Below are 24,808 nucleotides of genomic sequence, written 5' to 3'. Positions count from 1 at the left end.
ATTTTGCCCCTGAGCTCGTTGAATCGGTGGGGGAAAGCGAGCAGAAAGAGAAGTGCAGGCGGTGGTGCTGCTCGCCGCCGGACACAGAGAGAGACGGTGGGAGACAGAGAGGGGCTTGAGCGGTGGAGCTGCTCACCGCTGAGCAGAGCACCTGGGCGAGTGGCCGGTCGATGGACCTAGGCGCTTGGGCGAGTGCCCACCTGGACCGAGCGTTGCTCGGGCGCTGGGAGCACGCGGCTCCTGTTGCTCGGCCTCCCACGACGAACAAGCAGGAAGAAACGAAGAACTGGAAATCTAGAACAGAAAACCGGTGGCCACAAAATCAACGAAAAACTGGACCAAATCAAAACAAATCGCGACCAAACTTTTCACAGGGCATCACAAGGGAGTTGGTGAGCATACTCTAAGAGATCATCGTCCAATTTCAACCCAAACTCCGGAAAAATTAGATCACGACCAAGAATACGAAAAACTCCCTAAAAACGAAATTCGTTCAATTTTTTCGTGCTCGACTCGATTCAATCAAATTCACTTAAGGGGTAGCATCAACTCATGTCATAGCACGAATCTAAGAAAAAAAGGACGAACTAAATCGGTCTCAAAATGAAGAATCGAAGCAAGAACGGGGGAGAAAAAACTGAGAAAAAAGCTACAAAAATAAAATCACAGACACAATCCCTAGAACACGAATTGGTAGTGTCATTGCTAATTGGTGCCGTCCTTTCATAGATAAACACAGAGAAGACAAACATTGGAACAACAGGCATTCTAGGCCAAACCCTAGAACACGAATCGAAGTCATCGAAGGGACGAATCAGAAAGGCAAAAGCAAAATCCCAAAATACAAGAGGAAACAGAAGCACCTGAGACTGCTCTGTGCCAACCGCGGCACCGCCGAGACCCACCGGCACCGGGCACGAGCACCATGAGCGGCCACAACAGGAGAGAGGGAGAGGGGGAAAGATGAGGACGACTGGCCTGCAAGGCCATGCCTCTGCCTCTGCCCTGCGCCGGCCGTGCCACGGCCCGGTGGTAGATCGAGACGGAGGGAGAGGGAGAGGGGAGGGGGGGCGCCCGCGCTGCGCCACCTCGGGAGAGAGAGGGAGAGGGAGAGAGGAAGGGGAGGCGACGGGAGCGAGAGAACGAGAGGGGGAGAGATAAGAGGGCAGGGGTCAACGAGCTCAGGGGCAAAATGGTCACTGAAGGTTAAAATTTTGGATGAAATTTTTTTAAAGTAGATTTAAAACTCAAAATGACATTATAGCGTGTTGGATTCGTTTCATAAGGGCATTTCAGCGAAACCCACAAAATTGATGGCATTTGGGCGAAACCCACTCCCCATAAGGGCAAAATTCCGATTTTCTCCATCGGGTTGTGGCTCAAAATAAACAAGAGACAATTCTTTCTCGTTAGCCACCGATAAAGTTCATCTTCCTTCTCAAGCACAGCTTTAATTTTTCTACACTCCACTATCGTTAATTTATGGAGGAACGACTTCTAACAGAAGTGTAAAATGTCCCTTTTGCCCCTCCCTGTGTCAGCCTTCTTCCTCACTCCATGGCCAGACCTGGCGTGACATCGGCGAGGAACGGCTCGGCGGCGATGCGGCGGTCGTCGAGGGAGCCGCTGTCCATGTACTCGAGCAGGATCTGGAGCTCCCCGCCGTGCTTGTACATGCCGTGACAGCGCACCACTGCTTGGTGCGCGGTGGTGCGGAGGATGGCGATCTCGTGCGCGATCTGGCGCCACACTATGTCGTCGTGGTTCTCGTAGAGCACCTTGAGCGCGTAGAGGTGCCCCGTCCCACGGTGCCACACCGTCCCGCAGTGTGGATGGTGCGGCACCGCGTGACATGGCGCTTCTACGTGCTCAAGGTGCTCTACGGAAACCACGACGACGCGGTGCGGTGCCAAATTGCGCGTGAAATCGCCATCCTCCGCACCGCCGAGCACCTGGCCGTGGAGCGCTGCCACGACATGTACGAACGCGGCGAGGAGCTCCAGATCCTGCTCGAGTACATAGACAACGGCTCCCTCGACTGCCGCCGCATCTCTGCCGAGTTGTTCCTCGCCGACGTCGCGTGCCAGGTCTTATTCGGGATCGCTTACCCCCCACCGCCGCCCCATCATGCACCGCGACATCAAACCTCCTCATTGACTCGGCGCGCTGCGTCAAGATCGCCGACTTCGGGCAAGATTGCCGACATCAAGCGCTCAGGTGTCCGCCGGCGCACCCTGCTGGCACCGCTTGGGCAACCGTGTAGGCAGCCGCCGACCACCATCGTGTGGGCCCACGCTGCACCGTGTTCTACCACTGGCTTGGCCAAGCTCCCTTTCCCTCCGCGTGCGAGCAACAGTGCAGCTAGCTTCCGGCAATGGAGTGGGAAGAAGGCTGATGCGTGGGGCCCACCTTTAAGAGGGGCAAAAGGGACATTTCATGCTTCTGTTAGCTGCAGTGCCCCCAGAAGTTGATGGCAGTGGCGTGTAGGGGTTGGAAAAATCGAATCTGTGGTTGAGAAGGAAGATGAACTTTTTTGGTGCCAATGAGGAAGTTACATCTTTTATAATGGCTCATAAGAAATTGTCTCAATAAAAAAAGCTCGGGTGCTGGTGCTAAATTGCACCATGAGTGCTTATGAGAGCCTGAAATATATAGAACATCACATGTAACTAAGTATCCATATCTAGTTGCTAATAAACATGTTTTGACATCTAAATATTAAAATTTTACTTCATTTCAAAAACTTGTATAATTACATGACACATATGTGATAGATGACTAGATGTGTGATATATAGATGAAAAACTTCGCTTGTTTTCACAATAATATATTACTTGTGAGATTAACACACATGACAGGTGCCTGAAACCCGTACGTTGTGCTAAGGGCGAGTGTGATAATATTTTGTGGGTGTTGTTATGGGCGCGCGCTCGTCCTTGACATCTTCCATATCAATTCACTCAGTGTCTCCGCGGAGCTCGGCGTGCTAGAGTACCTCTTCTACACCTCCGGCGCCAATAGCCTTACCGTTAGCTTGCACATCCCGCACAAGCAGGCCGATGTGATTGCTAGCTTGGGGGACATCAGCGACGTGCCATTGCAAGGATTGTTTGGCGGTAAGCGTTGTGGTGCCATCTGTCGTGCCATTTTCCCTCTCTTCGACCAGCATTATTGCGAGCTCAACCTTTGCGCATGGCTGGCCGCTTTCATGACCCTTATTCCGTTTCCTCATGTGTTGGTCTCGCCGTAAACCCCTGCAGCCCTTGCTCGCACAGGGGGACCCAAAAGGCGTCCACCATCGCCGGGACACTACTCTCTGCTCCAGCTCATGTTCCAGCACCGCATCGTAAAGTGCTTAGGGCCACCAACCTCCTCTTGCCTTTGCACTTCGCATTCGACCGTGCCTAGAGCGCCATCGGCTCCGACGCCACTCCCTCTGTTCCTTGCGCTCGCTAGGCAAGCAAGTCCGAGCCGGGGCCCAACTTCTTCCGCCGACTTCACCATCTTGCCATTGCCGGCCACCAAGTGGACATGTTTGACTTGGCCCAAGGGGTTTTCTGCATAAATCAAATCCACGTGGATGACCACATCGGCTCCTGGGTGTCGTCATGTCTACTTTCAACCAGGATGAGATCACTTAAATATATTAGGGAGACAAGTATGCAATTTCATAGTTTAGGGACCTTGACGAAAATCGCGTAATACTTTAGACCGGCCATGCAATTTACTCATTCAACACACACAAAGTCAGATCTGAAGCTCTCATACTTCAAAGGAATGATTGAGCCCAATTGACAGACAAACTCGCTTCATCATTGAATTGTTTATGGGAGTGCCTATGTAACTACTGGGTGGTTTTGTTTGACTTGTCATCCAAATTGTGTAGTCAACCATAAACATACACGTCACACAATACATTTTGGATGTGACAGATAGGATTTAGGTGAGAGAATGTACAATGTCATTGAAAAAAATACCACTGTAAGGAAAGGACAATCTAAGGCCTTGTTTAGTTCCTCCTCTAAAAGTTTACACCCTATCTCATTGAATATTTAGACACATGCATGGAGTATTAAATATAGACTAAAAAATAGCTAATTACACAGATTGCGACTACTTTGCGAGACGAATCTTTTAAGCCTAATTAGACATGATTTGACAATGTGGTGCTACAGTAATACAAGTGCTAATGACAGATTAATTAGGCTTAATAAATTCGTCTTGCGGTTTACTGACGGATTCTGTAATTTGTTTTTTTATTAGTATCCGAACACCGCATGCGACACCCCTATGTGACACCCGATCTGACACCCAAAAACTATACACCCTGGAACTAAACAAGACCTAAGTGAAAAGAGAAACAGGGCCTAATCGTTTCAGGACTTCAAACTCCTGCTAAATGAATTTACAGTGCTTAAATTAACTCATGTCAATCATGATAGCCAAGGCATGTGCAAAACATAAACTATGAATAAATCGACAATGTATTTTATGTAGTAGTAATATACTATGTCACGAGCTTTTACACTGATGGGCTGTATTTTTTCCACAGTTATTTAAATTGACAATTTTCTATGTTACAGTAATATTTGTTAAAAATTCGCATACTTTTCAGTAGATTCCTTGAAAAATACTTTGCCAGAGTAGCAACTGAAATTAGAGGTATAGTATTTCTTAATTGGATAACAAAAGGAATTAGGGTGCATTTGGCTTATGAACAGGGCATAATCAGTCACCCAATACTGAATTTGAAGTTCTGTTTCCTCTTTGGTCAGACCACAGTCTCCAAATGAATACCTTATATTTTTGTCCTCTCTTTTCTGCAGAGTGCTCATTGACTTCTTCCGAACCGTATTATGGCTTCAAAGCAGCAGAAACAGTTCCTGGATAATGAAGCCATGATCGAGCAGCCAACACCGAAGGACCGTGAGGGTGCATGGCCCTCACTGCTGACAATCATCGGCTTTGCATTCCTAACCTTCAACTCATTCATGGCCGTGTACAGGTCAAATGGAGATGTTGGAGCTATCTCCTTTGTGGCCTTCTCTTACTCGGTCCTCGTTCTGCTGTTCTACTGCCTGCGTCGGTTCGAGACAACCCCACCGGAGTCTCCCAGCCGGGACCGCATAAAAATGGCGGTGTGGTTACTCACCACGTTGCTCACTGCTGCGTTCTCATACAAGGTGGCAGCAATTATGCCACTCCCTGTGCAGGTGCTGGTGTGGGCAATGGCAGGAGCAACTGTGCTCGGTGGTTTTTATGCTTTCTTCATCCACCAGGAGAAAGCCGCCCAGCTGGACCCCCCATAACCATAACAAGGTACAAATCTCATCTATACCTTGCTCTTGTTTCTCAAATGGAATTAATCATGCACGATTTGTTTGAAAACTCTTGCTGCATCCAGATGATACATCAACAATAAAGGTAGTAACTTGATGACATCTGTGCGGTGTGATCGTGTACCAAATGTCTCTATGTCTGCAATCTGCATGGAGCCATGGATAGGAGGATAACCTAGGACTGGTCAGTTGACTACTTGACTCCAAACCAAGATGCTAAGATTAGGTGTACATCAGAAAAAAGTTGTATTGGAAAGGATGGATCAAGCAGGCAAATGCCACTGGAATCCATGACTTGGGCACAAATTTCCCATCCCAGGGAAAAGGAATCCATGACTTGGGCACAAATTTTCAATTCCAAGGAAGATGAGATTGCATTACTTCATGATTTTTTGAACTGCCTCTCTTCAAGACGGGACTCAGATAGTGGATGCACAGATCTAATACTGGACTGAGGCAACAAGTTGTTTCACTCGGAAGTCTAAAAATGACTGGGCTCAAATTTTCCATCCCAAGGAAAGTGAGCTTGCATTTCTTTCTTGACCTTTTGAACTGCGTCTGCAAGAGGGGAATCACAGTCTCACAGATAGTGGATGCACAGATCTAATTCTGGCTTGGGCAACGAGTTGTTTCACTCAGAAGTCAAATTGACTGACTCCTGGATGTCCTCGGTGTTCCAAGATTTAACAGAGCCAAGTTATTGGATTATTGCGAGAGTTTGATAGGCACTAGCCTGGATTTCTGACCTTCGGACAAGGGCTCCTTTTGCATATGAGAAAAACAAAAAGATACAAAAGGCAAGGTGCTTCAATCTTTGAAAAGGAAGAGAAAACAAGGGGGGAAACAATAAAATTGGCAGAAAGCATTTTGGGAAAAAATATACGTTCAAAAGAAAAGAAAAGAAAAAAGAAAAACAAAAGAAAAAGGAATTTCACAGAAAAAGGAAAAAGAGAAGGAAGATTCTCATGCCATATGATCTCTTCTTGGCCTCATTGGTGCTCCCAAACCAAACTGCTGGTTGCTCAAGCTTGTGCTAGTGGCCACGAACTGGAACCGGAATTGGGGACTCTGAGGCTTGGTGTCTGAAGCAAGCTTCAGTCATCTTATAGATTTCCAATAGATTCAGAACCGCATCCAGTAAACACACACTCTGACCCAAAGGTTGCACATAATACGGCAATTGTTCCATGATGATGTGGCCTGGAATACATGAATTCTAAGAAAGCTGAGGTGGCCACGTGCCCTAACCCCAGCAACCAAGTGGCCTGAAGCCCGATCCATGAGCTTTACCAAGGTCAGGGCCATGGTCGGAACCAGAGTTTGGCCATCTGATCCAGGGCTCTAAATGTGACCCAACTGAGCTGCTTGTTCTAGAGCGTTTTAAACATCTTTAATTAGGTTCACATTAGTGCATTTATCGTCATTAGCATCTATCACTGCACTATTTCTTTGCGTTGCTTCGCTGCAGCTACGCATTACTTGCGTTCGCTTAATTTGGATCTTCTGATCTCAACTAGGTTCTGACTCCTACTTTCACTTGCAGGGTGCCCGCTCGACAGGCCCGTCCTACCTATGCCGGTGTGCTTGCAGTGCCTTGGCAAGCGGCGGAGCTTGGACGGAACTTGAGAGTGGGCAAGTCTTTATTAAATAAAAAAAAATATATAAACGCATAAATATCATGCCGTCTCTAGCTCTGCCGGTGTGGGACGTGCGCTGCCGGTGTTTTTGCCGCTTGTAAGCGACAATGAACGGTGGTGTCCTAGATCAACTCAGCGCATAATTGTGTGTGTCTTGATTTTGTTCTGTTTATTACTTTACCGCTACTAGATGGTTGGTTTATCACTTCATCAGTGTCATCATGTTTCAGTTTGCCGGGCTTGTAAGTTGTACGTCTGAGTTTAGCGTTGGGTCAAACTTGTCGAATTTGTAATTCCTCTGTTAATGTAAACGATAAATAAAGATGCCAGCCGAATGCCGGTCAGAGTGTCCTTTAATTCTACTTAATACTTATTACGTATCTGCTGTTTACTATGCTTCTTTTTTTTTCAACTGAAACGTGTGTTACTCCCTTTTGGACTAATTTGGCTAACAATTTTGAACTATTGTAATACAAACTTGATGCTATTAGATTCGTAATTAAATGTACTATAAAATAATCATAAGCTCATAATTATAAATAATATAATATAAAATAAATGAATTACCAAAGTGTAATTTAGGAGAACATGACATCACTACAAAAATGAAGTTCTCCTAGTGTTTTTAAGTAGTAATAAAATACTACCACTGGTCATAGCACATGGGAATCTTCACTGCTAAATATTGAATGCTAAGACACTAGGAGAACCGCACATCGCTATGGAAAGTTTGAGATTCAGGTTGTGCATGTTAGAAAGCATCTTATAAACTGGACCAGAGAGAGTATCAACTTAGACCCTATTTGGATCTACTAATATAGTTATTAGCTAGCTAATTGCTAATAGATGTCAAGTCCCACACATAGGAAATCGAGGTGGAGAGCAGCCCTCACCTATGAAAATGTTCGTCTCACTTGGTTGTGGATTCTAGCGGACCTGAGCTAGGTGTGGTGCTGGCTCATGGGTATAGCAAGCTCCACCGAATCCACTATACAAAGTAACAATTGGATCAACTAAGACGAACATTAATTCAATATCACAAACAACACCGGTGGCATGATCTTTGTTAACGTGGTTCAGCTCAAGCCTATATTCTCCAAGCATGACTATGGGCGTTCCTCCCAAATATCTCAATACCTATCGCTACGTGATCCTGACACTGGGGTCATTATTTTTATTGATGATGCTTGGCTGAAAGTCTGCATCCCGAGGCATAACTAGTGGCGTTCCTCACAAATATCGCAATAAAGGTCGCTATAAGGTCCCTAGAAGGCGCTGCCTTCCAACCGTGAACTAGCATCCCCTCTCATATTTATGAGCTTCCAAATACAACTCAAAGTTCTAATGTAACCGGACTCGTACATAATATCAACATATATCTATTGAACTTCACCTTGCTGAATATTTCACCATCTCGAAATTATCATGTGTGAGCCTCCACGCAGGGCTAGCACTTCGCTGTGCTGAAGCTGGGTGAACTGCTTTCCTGTTACAGGTAGGAATTTATCAATAAGGATTCACAGTAGTAAAGTATGGTACTCATATGTGGCATGTAAAAAAAGTCTATTGATCATCAATGGGACATCTGATGGGTGATTATAGCGCTATTTGTATATAGGATTTAGAATCTATGGCTAAATGTAGGCCAAAAGTGTGTTGACCATCAATGGGACAACCGATGGATGAGTTTAGCGCTCTATGTAAATCTGTGGCTAAATGTAGGCAAGAACAATACTTTGGAAGTAAGGCTGGCCAATGTAGTATTTCACTGCAGCTGTATGTAGATAGAGTCAAAAAGCTATCTGGGGCTCTAGGATGAGTAGTTGTGATGAAAGTAACCGTATGAATACGATGCAGAGTGAGGATCAGAGGCGTATATATATTTGAATAGCATGTAGGGAATCGAAGTAACCATGGTGTGTACAGTTTCATGATTACATGGAAGCAAAGTTTAGTACCAAAATTTCGCAGCATGCGTGTTCTTGGGATAGCACTGAAAATACTGTGGGGGTGACAGCAATTATAAACGCTGGATGTTGTATGGTTCGATACTCTACTGAAAATGAGGTGGGGTAGCACAGTAAATAAAGAGCCTGGTTATAAAAATTAACTAAAGCGGACAGGATGAGGGTCACATATGTCTATTTGTTAGGCTTAGTCCAGCAGTTCGATTAGAGTGTACATAATTAGAGGTAACTGTTGCTGGAGGGAACTGAGGATGGCGCTAATATTTTTTGAATGCAAATATAACTATTGGAGGGAGAAAGTGTTACGTTATAAGCAGGGAGCCTTTTGGCAGCAGGGATCATAGCAAAAGGGGTAGTACAGAGGTAGCACAAAGGCTGTGCCATTTTTTCATGAGAGTACATAATAGGCCGGGTGAACCTGAAACAATAGGACTCGCATTAGAGAGTAAATAAGTAAGGGTGATTGATGGTAAAGAAAAGCCAGGATGATGAGATGACCTAGGCAATCTGAGTACGCGAACTGTATATCTCCTCAAAAATTTCAGTGTAGACAACATTATGAGTACTATCTTCGTATGCAGGGGGGTTATTTTCAACAACGACCCGCAGGCCTCTTGAAGAGTTAACACGCGAGAAGGCAACATACAGTTGGCCATGGGAAAATACAGGGGTTGGAAGGTAAACACCAACTTTGCTTAGTGTTTGCCCTTGGCTTTTATTTATTGTCATGGCATACGAAACACGAACGGGGAATTGGCGCCGTTTGATTTTGAATGGCCACTTCGGGTCAGCTGAAGTGGCCACTATCCTTGAAATGTATGCAACTGCTCCTTTCGCCTTTCCTGTGATAATCTGTGCTTCAATTATACGATGAGTAAGCTGTGTAACTATAAGCCTTGTACGTACCATTACATAAGCCCACTGTTGGATCTAGATTTCGAAGAAGCATTATAGGGACACCAATCTTAAGCTGCAAATGATGGTCTGGTAATCCGCTCATGCATATTGTGTTGATAAATTCTGTAGGATATAAAGACTGCACAGTGCAATAGTTAGCTGTTGAGTCGTCAATGGTGTCACAGCTGTAGTATGACATCTCTTCAGTAGCAATCTGGCTCATAATCTGCAAATTTATGGCGTCGGCCAATTCATTGGTTGGAGCCAGAATTGCCCTCTCGCACAGGTAATCTGGTGATTCAGAGATGTGCGGTGTTGATCCATACACAAAAGAGATCAAACCTGTGAGACTCCTTTCTTCAGGTGGTAATAATAAGTACTGTGGTATTTGGACCCAGGTAGTATCTTGCTGTTCTGCAGGAATGCTATTTGGGATTTTACCATCACCAAGAGAGAGAAGCCATTCAGCAAAGCGTTCTAGCTCGATTTTGTCTTCTGGTGAAAGCGAGGAAGCACGAAGCCTCATGTTTTCTGTTAATGGAAGGAGAGTGCAGGACTTCCATAAATAGGAGCGAGTAATCGATGCATTTTGAATTTGATGTTTTTTTCCATTGGGAATCACAGGAAGGGTCTGCCTAAAATCTCCACCGAGGACAACCGTGATGCCACCGAACTGCCTATCCGCTAAAATATGATCCTCTGATGACATTATATCTCGAAGTGTACGATCAAGTGCTTCAAAACAATGTCTATGGTTCACAGGCGCTTCATCCCATATAATGAGTACAGTCTGCTGTATCAATTCTGATAGCTTTGTGTTTTTCTTTATTGCACACACACAGTGTTCTTCAACGTTCAATGGAACTTTGAAACGCGAGTGAGGTGTGCGCCCACCCAGTAGTAGTAACGCAGCTATTCCAGATGATGCCACTGCTAGGGCTATTTTTCCTTGGCTTCTAATACTGTTTAGTAGGGCATTCCATAGAAATGTCTTTCCAGTTCCACCATATCCATAAACAAAGAATGTATGCCCACAATTATTTGTAACTGAGTACTCTATGTTGTCATAAATGTGCTTTTGGTTCAGATTTAATTGTCCAATCTGCTGAACTGCAAATTCTGTCGTAGCACTGGAAGTCCATCTAGTATTAGCCTATTCTCAAGGAATGATTAGGTGTTATGATCTGGTTGGGGTAGGTGGAAATGGCCCAATGTATAACCAACATTTCTAAGCAAGTTGTCTATTTCAAGCAAAACATAGGATCTGATTTGGCTCTGAAGTAGCGCCTCAGGTAGTCCCGGTGTTAGCTGACAAATGCGGCACTTCATGTCATCACCCATCATCTGTGCAAATTCATCAAACAACTTTACCGAGTTTGTGACCTGGCAAAATAGAAGTATAGTCACAAATAATTGCCGGAGTTGATATGGGAGTGCCGAATGAGCTGCATCAGTCATAGCGTGGGACCATTCACTTTCTTCACCAAGTAGACCTAAAGCCTCACAGGCGGCCTGGAAGGTAGGGTACCGGTGACCAGCAATATTTCTTAGGGAGAATTATGAAGCAGTCTTCCGCATTTGGCATTAAAAAATTTAAACTTTCTTATTTGACACTAAGTTGAAATTTCCTTTCCTAGATAGCACTACCGTCCATTTGGGCCAGTAACGCCGTCAAGTGGCTGGTAAAATGACATGAATGCCCTTCTTTGTAGCAGAAGTTCATGATGCCAAATAGGGAAATAATAGATGGACAAGTTGTCAAATAAGAAAATTATAAATATCACAAATATATTGTGAACTAAAACATGGGATTTTGATAATCAAAGTCTGCAAATAAATAAATAATAAATTTTAAATTCTAAGGCAAGAGCAGGTCCCGCTAGAGTAGGCTTAGCATGGGAGGGATTTGCCCTGTCTAGTTAGCTTGGTTAGAAATTGTTTGATGCAGTTTAGCAGCCCGCTCATCTCAGTTTGGTCAGTCCTATATTCTTGGCAGATCATCGCAAGATATGAAGACAACAACAAACAGACATCTCTCCACAAATGCTTAGAATAGTACAGGTTTAAGCATATGGCGTCACAACTAGCCAATCATCTAGAGTTCTCCACAATTGAACATCACAAGTATACAAGTACTCATATTTCTCACTCAAATCACCGAAACTACGAATTATTCCCTCTGTCCCTAAATATTTGTCGTCACGATTTGCGTATCGATAACTTTAACTCGATTTATAGAAAAAATATATAATATTTCTATCTTCAAATATATTTATTAAAAAACTAAATTTAAATATCTATCCAATGATACTAATTATGTATCATAACTATTAATATTTTTTAATATATATTTAGTCAAAGTTGTTTTTTGGGAAGCGAAAACGACGGACGTTTAGGGACGGAGGGAATATTCAATAAAGGACTTCGCTGGGGGCACCGCTTGTCTTCCCAAGCTTTTGGATATGTAGGTGGGGTTAGCACAAAAAAAGCATTGCAAATCTCATAAATAACAAGTGCAAGAAAACTCCATCCCGTTCCAGATCCAAGAACATGCCCCCACAATCCTCCTGATCTGGCCTCTGCCACCATGCTGGCTAGACGGAGGGGCCCCGCCGCCACGACCGCGCCACGGCCTGGCTCCGTCGGGTGAGGTCGCCCCGCCAGAGGGCACGCACAGCTGGTGCTGGGAGCCGCCGGCCGCAACATCCTCTGCTCCATCATCCTCTCCTTCTCCTTCCATCAATCTAGGGTTTGGTGTTTTTTTCGAGGAAGAAGGTGACGGACTCACAGGAGATAGGAGCGCTCGGCCGCTCGGGAAGTCCAGGGAGAAATTGGATGCGTGAGTAACAGAGGGTATGTTGGTCACACTAAGAAAAAACTGATACGATCAAAATAGTCAACTAACAGATGAATGGATGAAATAGACGGTGGTGCCATATAGGGAAGGAAATTTTAACTTGGTGCCCAATGTTTTTAAGTCGTCCAGTCGAACCTAGTCGCCATGGGACCGACTAGAAGACTAATCACGATTAGTCATCGACCAGGACGATTAGTTGAACCTAGTCGACCCCTGGTCGTCCAATATATCAGGATATATATACCTACTATATATATACACCTATATATACTATATAGTATACACAATAAAGCAAGCATCAAGAGCATCTCTGTCTCCTACTGAGTTTAGGTGGTGACTTACTTGTGGGAGTTGTTTTCTTCTCTTTTCTGCCATGTCCAGAGGTCCATATTCCTGTCCCAAACTCTATTTCTTTGCTGACTTGCTGCTGGAAGCCTAAAATACCAAAGATCATAATTAGCAACACTAATGTAGTCTCGATCTTGACACAGCTCAATAGCAGCACTGCTGCAGTAACAAATGACTAGCATTTAGCAAACAAGTTCAGTACACATAAGCTAAAGTGTTCAAGTTCAGTACATATAAGCTAAACTGCTAAATTGTTCAACACAGTCACAAATATTGACATCTAATTTAACAGTCCAACAAAAATAGGCAACTAGCCATCTAATTAAGCAAATCAACATTAAAAGTGAAGCCTCCATCTCCAGTTGGTCCATCTCCAGTTTCAGTTGGTGCAGATTCTTTATCCTTCTCCATTACTATTGCTGAATCTACATGCTGATCTTGGTCTTCATCATCAACTTCATCAATATCTTGAGTCAGAGTCACTGTGTTCCTTGGACGCTTCCTGTTCCTAGCATAAGTACGCCTCACATGGTGTTGGTGTTTCGAATAAACACCGGCTAGTAAATTTATGATTATTGCGCGTTAGGCCCAGATGGTGCACTAAAGGACACGAGGTTTATACTGGTTCGGGCTAAATGTCCCTACGCCCAGTTTGCTGCTGCTGCTCGTGTTATTAGTACCGAAAATGGTTCGTAGTAGGGGGTACAAAATAGTTGAGAGAGGGACGAGTCCCAAGTCTCTGATGGAATGATCGAAAAGGTTGTTGAGAGCTTGGTCGCTACTCAGCTGTGTATGAAGTGTCGTGTGTGTTTAACTCATCCGTCAAGAGTCGGTCCTCATTGTTGGAGGAAGTGCACCCCCTTTTATAGATGAAGGGGGCGGCTTTACAAGTGAGGGGGCGGCTTTACAACACTATCGATGTCACTGTGGAATGTCAGGATGGCTGCAGAGTACTGACACTTCAGGATGCGTAGGGTATGGTCTCTGGTATAGTGGTTTTGACTTATGAGCCTTGCCTTGCCTTTCTCCACACGTCTTCTGGTTCCTTCAAGCCCTAGTTGAAGGGATGCGGGGTCAGAGTCGAAAGTAGCGCCTAGGCTAGGCCTTCCGATTGGAGAGGGCGTCTGGAGGCCGAAGCGAGTGCTCTGATCGGAATGGTGGGCCCAAGGGGTCGTGGAGCGGACTCCGCTCCTTTTGGACCACGGCGCAGTGACAGTACATCCGTCATTGTAGAGGGCGCGAGTCTCTTCCTAGATCGTAGTGGTTGTCGTATGTCTATGTTAGGTTCCGTGTCTGAGAGCTAAAGGCGGCGCCTACAATACTGTTCGGACTCTGCAATGCCAGAATGGTCTAAAGCGCCCATCCCGTCGTACCCTGGCAGTACTTTTCCTACCACGACGTAGGGCATGGTTCTTGGTGTTGCGTTTGACTCGAATATCATGTCGTACTCTGTGCTCATCCTTATGAAGGCGCTGGGCGTACTTGTTGGGTGAGGCAGAGTCTGCCCTCGATCATCGGGTGAGGTAGAGCCCACCCTCGGACGTCGGGCAAGGCAGAGCCTGCCCCCGGATGTCGGGCGAGGCGGAGCCAGCCCTCGGGGGTCGGGTGAGGCGGAGCCTACCCTCGGGGGTCGGGCAAGGCGGAGCCCACCCCCGGATGTCGGGTGAGGCAGAGCCAGCCCTCGGGGGTCGGGCGAGGCGGAGCCTACCCTTGGGGGTCGGGTGAGGCGGAGCCAATCTTTCGTTGTTCGGGCAAGAAGCGTAGTAGCGCTCTTGTCTGACCGAAAGCGTCAACGTTCGATGGTTATTAGTTCCACCTCATTAGGTACCCCGGTATTAGGCCCTCAACACAGGGGCAGCAACATCAGCATGAGTAGCAGCAGCCCTAGGCAAGTTACGTCCCTCTAGACCCTGAGTTGCACTAATAGCCTCATCCACAATAGCCCAAGTCATAGCACCGCCACCACCTTCCTGAACTGGTTTTGGTTCACAATTTTCATTGACCCATTCATTTTTCCAATGAAATTCATCAAGCAAGAGTGGATTACATATCTTTCCTTTGGAACCCAGCTCTCTAATTTTTTTAAATATGTTTTCCATCTTGCGGTTGTAACTGACATATACCAACTTATTTAACCTTTGGTGCTCTAATCAGTTTCTCTTTTTTGTATGGACCTACACAAAATATAATGCAGAATCACATATCAATATTACTAGTTTACTACCATACTTAATTACTCAGCAGTAGTACACTAGCACTTACAACAGAAAATTCACTCCAACTACGCTCGCAGCCAGATGCAGCGCAACAAAGGCTAACAATCCTTTTTTGCTAAACATTGGAGCTCATATGTGAGGCCACCATATGCACCCCACCAAAGCACTGTAATTTCCATAATTCCATTTCAAACATAGAATTCCATTATTAGTTCATTGCTGATTGCTTTTAGAAAAAAGGGAAGGAAATAGTTATTAGAGAACTTACTAGGATTTTTTCTATCTCTGTCTCTTATTGCTCCTGGCTATGAGAAGGATTCACCTTCAGCCCTCTCATAGTCTTCTGCCTACTTGCTTATCTTGTTTTGCTCCTCATCATCAGTCACCATCTTCCACATAACTTGATTAAACATGATTCTCAACCTTCCTGCTTGTCTCATATCCTTTTCCTTTAGGGCAAAGAACTTGCTTGGATTCAAGTATAGGGCTGCTCCATACAGCTGCTGCTCCATTTGGTTTTTCCATCTGTTGTCATAGTATTTTAGTACCTCTTTGAGGAAATCTAGTTTGCGTTGCAAAGAATCCTTGATTGCGACCTTTGCAACAGCCATGGCTGCCATAATCTCAGGAGCTGCTGGTGTCTCATCTCCATCTGCTATCCTTAGAGCTACAAGAAGTGGTTGTGAAGCTCTTAGGCATAATTCCACTTTATTCCAAAATGGCATTGAAAGGATAATGTTCTCAACTCGCCGGCCTTCTTGAGTGGTAGAGAAACTGGTAGCATGCCATTCATCACTAACCACTAAATTCCTCAATCCACTCATGTTCTTATGCAGGCTTGCCAATGTGAAAAATGAAGTGGCAAAGCAAGTTACAGCTAGCCTCACAAGATCTGCTACAATCTTATTTCACATTAGATCTAGAACCCTCCCATGCTTGTACATGAATCTGGTCACCTTCTGTGCCATGTTGATGCAAGTGTGGAATTCCTTGATCTTCCCAATATCCTCCAACAACAAATACAAGCAATGGGCAGCACATGGTGTCCAAAATAGATGCGGGATCCTCTCCATTAAAAGCCTCCCAGCTGCCTTAAAGTTGGCTCCATTGTCAGTGACAATCTGCACCACGTGTTCCTTCGCAACCTTATCAATTTGCTTCTCCAACAAGTCAGCCAACATATTCGCATTTGCTATCTCACTTGAAGCATCAACAGACCCTAGAAAGAAAGTCCCTGCTGGACTGTTAGCAAGAAAATTGATGAGATGGCGGTGGCTTGTGTCAGTCCACCCATCGGACATTATGGTGCAACCATATTCCTTCCAAGCCTCCTCATGCTTCTTCCTCAACTCCGTTGTTCTGTTCACAGCTCTTTCAAGCAGTGGAGTCCTAACATCATGATATGATGGTGAGCGGTACCTAGGACCATATTGTCCAATTGACTCAAGCAAAACTTCCCAGCTTCTTGAATTAATGACGTTCAATGGAATGCGATTCTCATAAAAGAAATCGGCAACATGATCATCAACAATTACTTTGGCCTCCTTATTTTTCTTTGTGCACTGCTCAAGTGTAGGTTGACTTTGCTTGGATTTGTGCCTCTCTGTAACTACTTCTTCTGCAGTTGACTTGGACCTTCAGTTGGACTGGGCCTCCAACATGAGAAAGATGAATTGGACGCCCATGCTGGTCATCCGCCTCTCCTTGGCTTGTATGTGATAAAGAAGTGATGTCCTCATCACTTTGGTCACCATGTTTGACTCTCACAACCCAGTTGCCAAAGTTTTCAGAATTGCTCGAGATAGGCTATCCAATCAATCTGATGATCACTTCTCTGGTCAGCTATTTAGTTCTCCAAAGCAACATGGTAATGTTATAGTGCTCCTGTTGCAGCTGAGGTTGTTGGCCTGGTCATTGGTGACCTCGGATTATCTGATGAAGGCAGAGACTTGGTTGTCCAGGACCATGCATCTAACCTGCAGAAAATCAAAGAAACACACTGTAAGTTCATGGCAATGCAGTACCCAATATTATTTCCCTATGGTGAGGATGGTTTCCATGAAAAGTTGGGGTATTGTCAGTGTCACTGGTCAACAGAAATTAAACGGAAAAATATCACTATGTTAGAATTTTATACATATAGACTGCATGATAGAGTCGGTGAATTCAATACCCCTTTACGTGGCAAAAGGCTCACCCAAGCATATATTGTTGACGCATATTGCTGTGTTGAGGATGGCCGACTAAGCCACTACAGAAACAACTCATTCTAGGCCAAATATAGAACAGCCAGTTATAAATCTTTACTGCATACAGTTAGTGCTGGTGTTACAGAAGCTTCGGCTACAGGGCAACAAGTTTATTTGCCAGGTTCTTTTGTTGGAGGACCACGATGGTACTACCAAAATTACTAGGATTGTGTAGCTCTTTGTCGTCGGTTTGGATGCACGGACCTTTTCATCACTTTCACATGCAATGCTTCCTGGCCAAAAATAGCACAAGCTCTATCACCTACAACAGGCCAACACCCATCTGATCGACCTGACATTATCGACCGTGCATTCCAGATGAAACTTAACCTACTCATGGATGACATAACAAAGCATTCATTTTTTTGCCCCATACATGGAGGTATGACAACAATGTTCATGTATGACTTTTTGGCCCTGCTTTACATTATCCAACACATCCCTTCATTATTTGTTGTTGTCATTTTCTTTGGCAGTTGTCTACACAATTGAGTTCCAAAAGAGGGGTTTGCCACATGTCCACATCATCATATGGCTTAAAATGGATGGCCCCCGTACTGCCGAAAAAATTGACTCTTGCATATCAGCACAACTACCTGATCCATTGCTTGATGAGGTCGGTTATGATGTTGTTTCAAGGTTCATGATACATGGTCCGTGCAGCGCTATCTGTCCGGCATCTGCTTGCATAGTTGATGGTAGATGCAGCAAGTTCTATCCTAAAGATTTTGCAAGCACAACAACTGTGTCATCAAATGGTCATGGTATCTATGCTCCTCTAGATATTATTTCTCTTTTACCCCTCTCTCTTTTTTATTTTTTTGGGCTGTCGTTGTTTTTTTTAGAAAATTTGACCTTTTCTTTTTCTTTTTTTGATATTTTTCTTCACTTAGGAGTATAAAAGAAGTAACCACAGAAAATATGAGCTTAAACAAGTGAAAGACGTGGCCTGTGGAATTTTCAGAAGACGTGCTCGAAATCGACAAAAACCTTGTGACCACGAAAACACGATCTTGTGACCACTTTTTGACCAAAATAAAAATCTCCGACTCTAAAATTTTTTCTGATCGATTTTGATATATGGAACGTTGAAATCCGAGTTCGTATGTGAAAACTAGACCAATTTTAAGAACGCACTCCGAATTAGAGGACAAAACGAGAACAATACGCGCAAAATTAGTCACGGCAGCAATGATTTGATGGAAACAGTGACGACAAGTGTAGTAAATTAGATGGCGTGGACTAGGGTTTGATGGATACAAAGGAAACTCAACAAGACTTGGAGATGTTCACGGATTATGATAAAAAACAAAGGGAAAAACACAAACTGGACTCAGAAACGATCTAAAACCAGCAACCAGAACTTGACCTAGGGCATAAACTCAACAACGCGAAACAGAGACGAAATTGCACGGCACAACGAGGCTATAGGATAGAGAATATATGGCGGTGTATATATATATATATATATATATATATATATATATATATATATATATATATATATATATATATATATATATATAGCTTTTTGTGGACTATAGGTAATGCAAAAACAGTAACAATCTAAAGGGAAAAATAAAGTTATACCTAACGGCCAACAAGGTCCTCTGATACCACTTGATGTAGACAAGGCCCGATCTTTCGAAAGGTATGATAGCGTCGATTGGTAGAGACTCAGCGTTCACGATCTAGGCTTCGAACCAAGATTGATTTGGACCCCGCAACCGTTACACCACTGCTCCGTTGGTTATCAACCACGCGAACGCGATTGACCTCGCCGAGAAGGCTTTTCTGCAAGCGAATCGAGAACACAAGAACGGGATGAACACAATCTAAAATTGCAAATAAATATGAGGCTTATGAAATCAAGAAGGAGTTCAAGTCTTTATTCGAAAGGACTAATCGCCAAAGGCGAACAAGATTAAGAAGTGGGGCCCTGGTTCACAGCAAGCAGCCTTGACGGCACAGTTGCAGCAAAACGATGTCTGTTTCACGAGGAAATCAAGAACTAAACAAAACTCAAACCCTAAGGAGAGCGACGGCTGGTATTTATAGAGTCTTGGGCGTCACCCCTCTGGACGCGCCCCCTAATGGGCCCAAACACGATACACGGTCCAACGGACCAAAACACGGTGTCGCAGCACCCTGACAGATTCTGGACGCTGACTTGTTTCGATGATTCCCGTTGATTCCGAAGGGATTTTGACGTGAGACCAATTGGGTTGGCTTTATTATCAAATTAGCTTTCCAACCATATGTGGATCATCGAAAACGGAGTCCGGATACGTCCTAGGTGACCAGTTTAAGGCATACTGGTCCTGAAACCCGAGATGGGCTCCAACTTCAGTTGGACTGGGCCTCCAACATGAGAAAGATGAATTGGACGCCCATGCTGATCATCCTCCTCTCCTTGGCTTGTATGTGATGAAGAAGTGATGTCCTTGTCACTTTGGTCACCATGTTTGACTCTCACAACCCAGTTGCCAAAGTTTTCAGAATTGCTCGAGATAGGCTATCCAATCAATCTGATGATCACTTCTCTGTTCAGCTATTCAGTTCTCCAAAGCAACATGGTAATGTTATAGTGCCCCTGTTGCAGCTGAGGTTGTTGGCCTGGTCATTGGTGACCTCGGATTATCTGATGAAGGCAGAGACTTGGTTGTCCAGGACCATGCATCTAACCTGCAGAAAATCAAAGAAACACACTGTAAGTTCATGGCAATGCAGTACCCAATATTATTTCCCTATGGTGAGGATGGTTTCCATGAAAAGTTGGGGTATTGTCAGTGTCGCTGGTCAACAGAAATTAAACGGAAAAATATCGCTATGTTAGAATTTTATACATATAGATTGCATGATAGAGTTGGTGAATTCAATACCCCTTTACGTGGCAAAAGGCTCACCCAAGCATATATTGTTGATGCATATTGCTGTGTTGAGGATGGCCGACTAAGCCACTACAGAAACAACTCATTCTAGGCCAAATATAGAACAGCTAGTTATAAATCTTTACTGCATACACTTAGTGCTGGTGTTACAGAAGCTTCGGCTACAGGGCAACGAGTTTATTTGCCAGGTTCTTTTGTTGGAGGACCACGATGGTACTACCAAAATTACCAGGATTGTGTAGCTCTTTGTCGTCGGTTTGGATGCCCGGACCTTTTCATCACTTTCACATGCAATGCTTCCTGGCCAGAAATAGCACAAGCTCTATCACCTACAACAGGCCAACACCCATCTGATCGACCTGACATTGTCGACCGTGCATTCCAGATGAAACTTAACCTACTCATGGATGACATAACAAAGCATTCATTTTTTGGCCCCATACATGGAGGTATGACAACAATGTTCATGTATGACTTTTTGGCCCTGCTTTACATTATCCAACACATCCCTTCATTATTTGCCGTTGTCATTTTCTTCGGCAGTTGTCTACACAATTGAGTTCCAAAAGAGGGGTTTGCCACATGTCCACATCATCATATGGCTTAAAACGGATGGCCCCCGTACTGCCGAAAAAATTGACCCATGCATATCAGCACAACTACCTGATCCATTGCTTGATGAGGTCGGTTATGATGCTGTTTCAAGGTTCATGATACATGGTCCGTGCGGCGCTATCTGTCCGGCATCTGCTTGCATAGTTGATGGTAGATGCAGCAAGTTCTATCCTAAAGATTTTGCAAGCACAACAACTGTGTCATCAAATGGTCATGGTATCTATGCACGACCAAACAATAATATCACAGTTCAAAAGAATGGTGCCCACGTCGACAATCGATTCGTGGTACCTCATAATGTTGACCTATGTGTCAAATATGATGCACACATAAACGTTGAAAGTGTTAATCGTGATGGAATGGAGAAATACTTATTCAAGTACACAAATAAGGGTCCTGACCATGCAAAGGTCGCCATCCAAAACAAGGAAAATCACAATGCTGCTGCAGCGAATGAAATAAAACAATATTTGGACTGCAGATGCATAACACCCAATGATGCAGCTTGGCGACTTCTCCAGTTCGACATTCATCGCATAGATCCATCTATTGAGCGACTGCATGTCCACCTTCCACTTGAGAACAACATCATATATGGTGAAGATGATAATCTTGAAGTGGTAGTTCGTAATCCCCGCAACACAGTGACCAAATTAACCGCTTGGTTTGAGGTTAACAAAACCATTCCAGAAGCAAGGCAATTTACATATGTAGAATTTCCTGAATATTGGACATGGCATGCTGATGGCAAGTATTGGCAACAGCGTCGCAATAATCAATGTGAGCCCAAAGGATGGTGAGGCCTTCTTGGCCGCATAACCAATGTGAGCCCAAAGGATGGTGAGGCCTTCTACTTGCGCATGCTGCTGCACATAGTCAAAGGCGCGCAGTGCTATTCTGATATAAGAAATAGAGAGAATTATGTATTTGACACTGAAACAAATTAGTCTTTCGTATTTGGCACTTAAAAATTTGAACTTTCTTATCTGGCACCATTGGCCGCATGATTAATTACCGCGGGGCAGGGGATTAGCGGGGCGATTACGATGACCTCCGGGTCTTTTTTAATTGTAGAGACTTGCTACTTCTATATAATATAATTTGTCAGTATATAAAAAATTGTTATAAAACATATGCATCATGGGTCTAGTTTTGTAGATCTCATAGGAAGAAATGCAATGGTGCAAACGAAATTAAAAATGAACATTTGAGAAGAAAGTTATCCTATTTTAAATCGTTGATGGCTTCACCATGTTCGCTTGATCGTTTCTGTCGCTTATAAGCCGGCTGATGCTATTTTATTATGAGAGAAAAATAGTGTATTAAGACTAATAAGCATCGCTGATACCTTCAAGCGAACAGGGTGTTAGTTCAAAACTCCAATTAGCTTCTTACGTCAGCATGTGCTGGTTGCCTCGCATTGTTGGGCCAACAGTCTAGATTGGATATCGCGCTCTTGTCTAGCATGACAGGCTTTTATGGGCTCCGCCTTGCCTCTCCCGCACAGCGTGTTAGACTTTGCATTTTTCTATCTTTGATGCCAATAGTTTAAGCATAAAATGCTTATAAGCCCATAATTTTTATTTGAAGTGGGCCGTAGCCCACCTGACAAAAAAACGTCCACGCTGCTAAATGCGATGGTCGCTAGGCAGCTATAGGTGAAGGCTGTCCTAAAAAAAGCTACAGGTGAAGGCTGAAGGATCGGTCTCTGCCTTGTCTGGTACTCGCCGCTGCTGCTGCAGGGTCGTTTTTGCCGTGCTCACTGGTAGTGCAGGTGAAGAGTCCTCTGCCTTGTCTACTGCAGACTCTTGAAAATTCATGGAGATTCTGCAATCAGGGTTCAGGAATTAGATCTCGATTTTATCTCGGATTGGGCCAGATCGTTTCCCTGCCAAAGATCATTTCTTACTGTCGCGTGAAACGATCACCAGTTCACCAGCATCAAACTCAGTAGTTGCGTCTCTTTCAGAAATGATCCCCCAGTTTGTTTTCAACTCACTACTCTACCACCTCTTAGCAAGAACACGTGTACATCTGCTGAATTATGCATTCATATAAATGTTTACATCGGGAGTCATACAGTTATTCATCATGTCAGCCGGGTACACACATAATGGATCTTGTGGACACAAACAATCAAGACGGCAAACACCGAGAAAAACAAGCATAATCACTGTATCGGCAACGGCACGGCGACAGCTCGCTCATGGACACGGCTCACTTGCCGTGCGCCCGTGCCCATTGCCATCGTGACCCAGCGTAGGAGCCCGCACCAGCGCCCCTGTACGGGCCAGCCTCGGATCCCGCGTACGAGCCCGCTCCTCCGCCGTTCGAGCCCGAGCTTGCACCCATCTCTCGGCCTCGCGGGGCTGGAACCACGGGCCCACTTACCGGGAGGAATTGGTCTCCCGTCTTTCTACACCTCTTGTGGTCTCGCCTCTAAACCAAGGCTGCAAGCAGGTTCATCAGATCCAGTGGTGGCGCCCGTGATTCTTCACCGCCGCCGCCTCTACATCGCCACCTCCGTCTCTGCTCTTTCCGTTCTCAGCTATGGATGGTAATTACTTTCCGATCTCGTCCAGATTAATTGAATCTAAGTTTCCAAATGTGGCATTTTGTGCAATAATGTGTAATCCGTAGGCCGAAGCCACATCCACATTACCCTGCTCGCCTTTTTGACGGGACTACGGCCTTATTATTATCTATTCTTGTTGATATGCTTGTATATCGCTACAAGTAAAACTGACAGGTTATTAGTAAAGTTATTAGTGCATAAATTATTTGCTAAACTAACAGGTTTTTTTAGCAACGTTAAACTGACAGAGGTGATTTTCATTTAATTGGATGGGATGTCATATAGAATCAGTATAGGTTGGGCCAGGCCGTCATCCTAGGCCGTTCCAGCAGAGAGGGACAGCATCAACATATTGTTCTGTTCCAGCTTAATCGTGCCATAAGCTTTACTTTGCTCTATTTTGCGTATTATGTGAGCACATTGTGTGCGCATTTGAACTCAAATTCAAGCTGTGAATTAAAGTTTTGAAGATAACTTAAATTTAACATACAACTCCACTTATGTCCATTATTTATGCTTGGCCTATTTCCGTTTATGTAGAAGTAGACATCAAGTGTACACATGTGATTCCGGTAGGCGATCAAGATGGGCCTTGCCCGGTTGTACATGCAATACGATGGAATCCTAATCCTCAGGCATGTTCAGAGGCTAATTCCAATTCTATGCTTGGATGTGTCTCAAGCAAAGGAGTGCATATATACAGTTTAAAGAAAAAGCATAGAAAATGAACCCCACTGGTTGGTTCCTCTCCCCCCCCACCCCCCCACACACAAAAAAAAAACATTCCTCCATCTTTCACGCAAAAGAAAAAAAATCATACAGCCTGTTCGCTTGCTCGTAAACGATCGTAAATTTCCAGCCGGAAACAGTGTTTTTCTCTTACACCAAACCAGCCAGCAGTAAATAATCCACGATACGATACGGCCTCCCGAACAGGCTGATAGTTAGCTTCCTGTTTTGAATACAGGAGATTGCAGATCATCCCACTTCTAAAGGGACATCTCTGGGGTGGCACAGTGGAGGTCGGGTCCTTGCTACCACATCAAGTGGCTCGGGAGGTAAACCAGGGGCCTTATCCATCCTGTCATATGATGGAAACAATGGTTTTAGGGCTAGGACTACACTCCAGGTATGTGTTTTTTGGTGTGTATGCAGTCCATAATTGCTTGCTATAAAATATTAACATGTGAAAAGAATTATGAAACAAAATTCTGATT

The 24,808-nt window shown here is 44.4% G+C and overlaps 2 pseudogenes; one reads left to right on the top strand and one right to left on the bottom strand.

The window, feature by feature from the left end:
* Positions 1-9,802: 9,802 nt before the first annotated feature.
* LOC136468731 (ATP-dependent DNA helicase PIF1-like) lies at positions 9,803-13,136 on the bottom strand (annotated as a pseudogene).
* Positions 13,137-15,870: 2,734 nt separating this feature from the next.
* Positions 15,871-21,816, top strand: LOC136468728 (uncharacterized; annotated as a pseudogene).
* Positions 21,817-24,808: the final 2,992 nt, after the last annotated feature.

The sequence above is a fragment of the Miscanthus floridulus genome, chromosome 8, assembly GCF_019320115.1.
Source record: "Miscanthus floridulus cultivar M001 chromosome 8, ASM1932011v1, whole genome shotgun sequence".
In the NCBI taxonomy this organism is placed as follows: domain Eukaryota; kingdom Viridiplantae; phylum Streptophyta; class Magnoliopsida; order Poales; family Poaceae; genus Miscanthus; species Miscanthus floridulus.
This window is presented reverse-complemented; position numbering and strand designations above follow the sequence as displayed.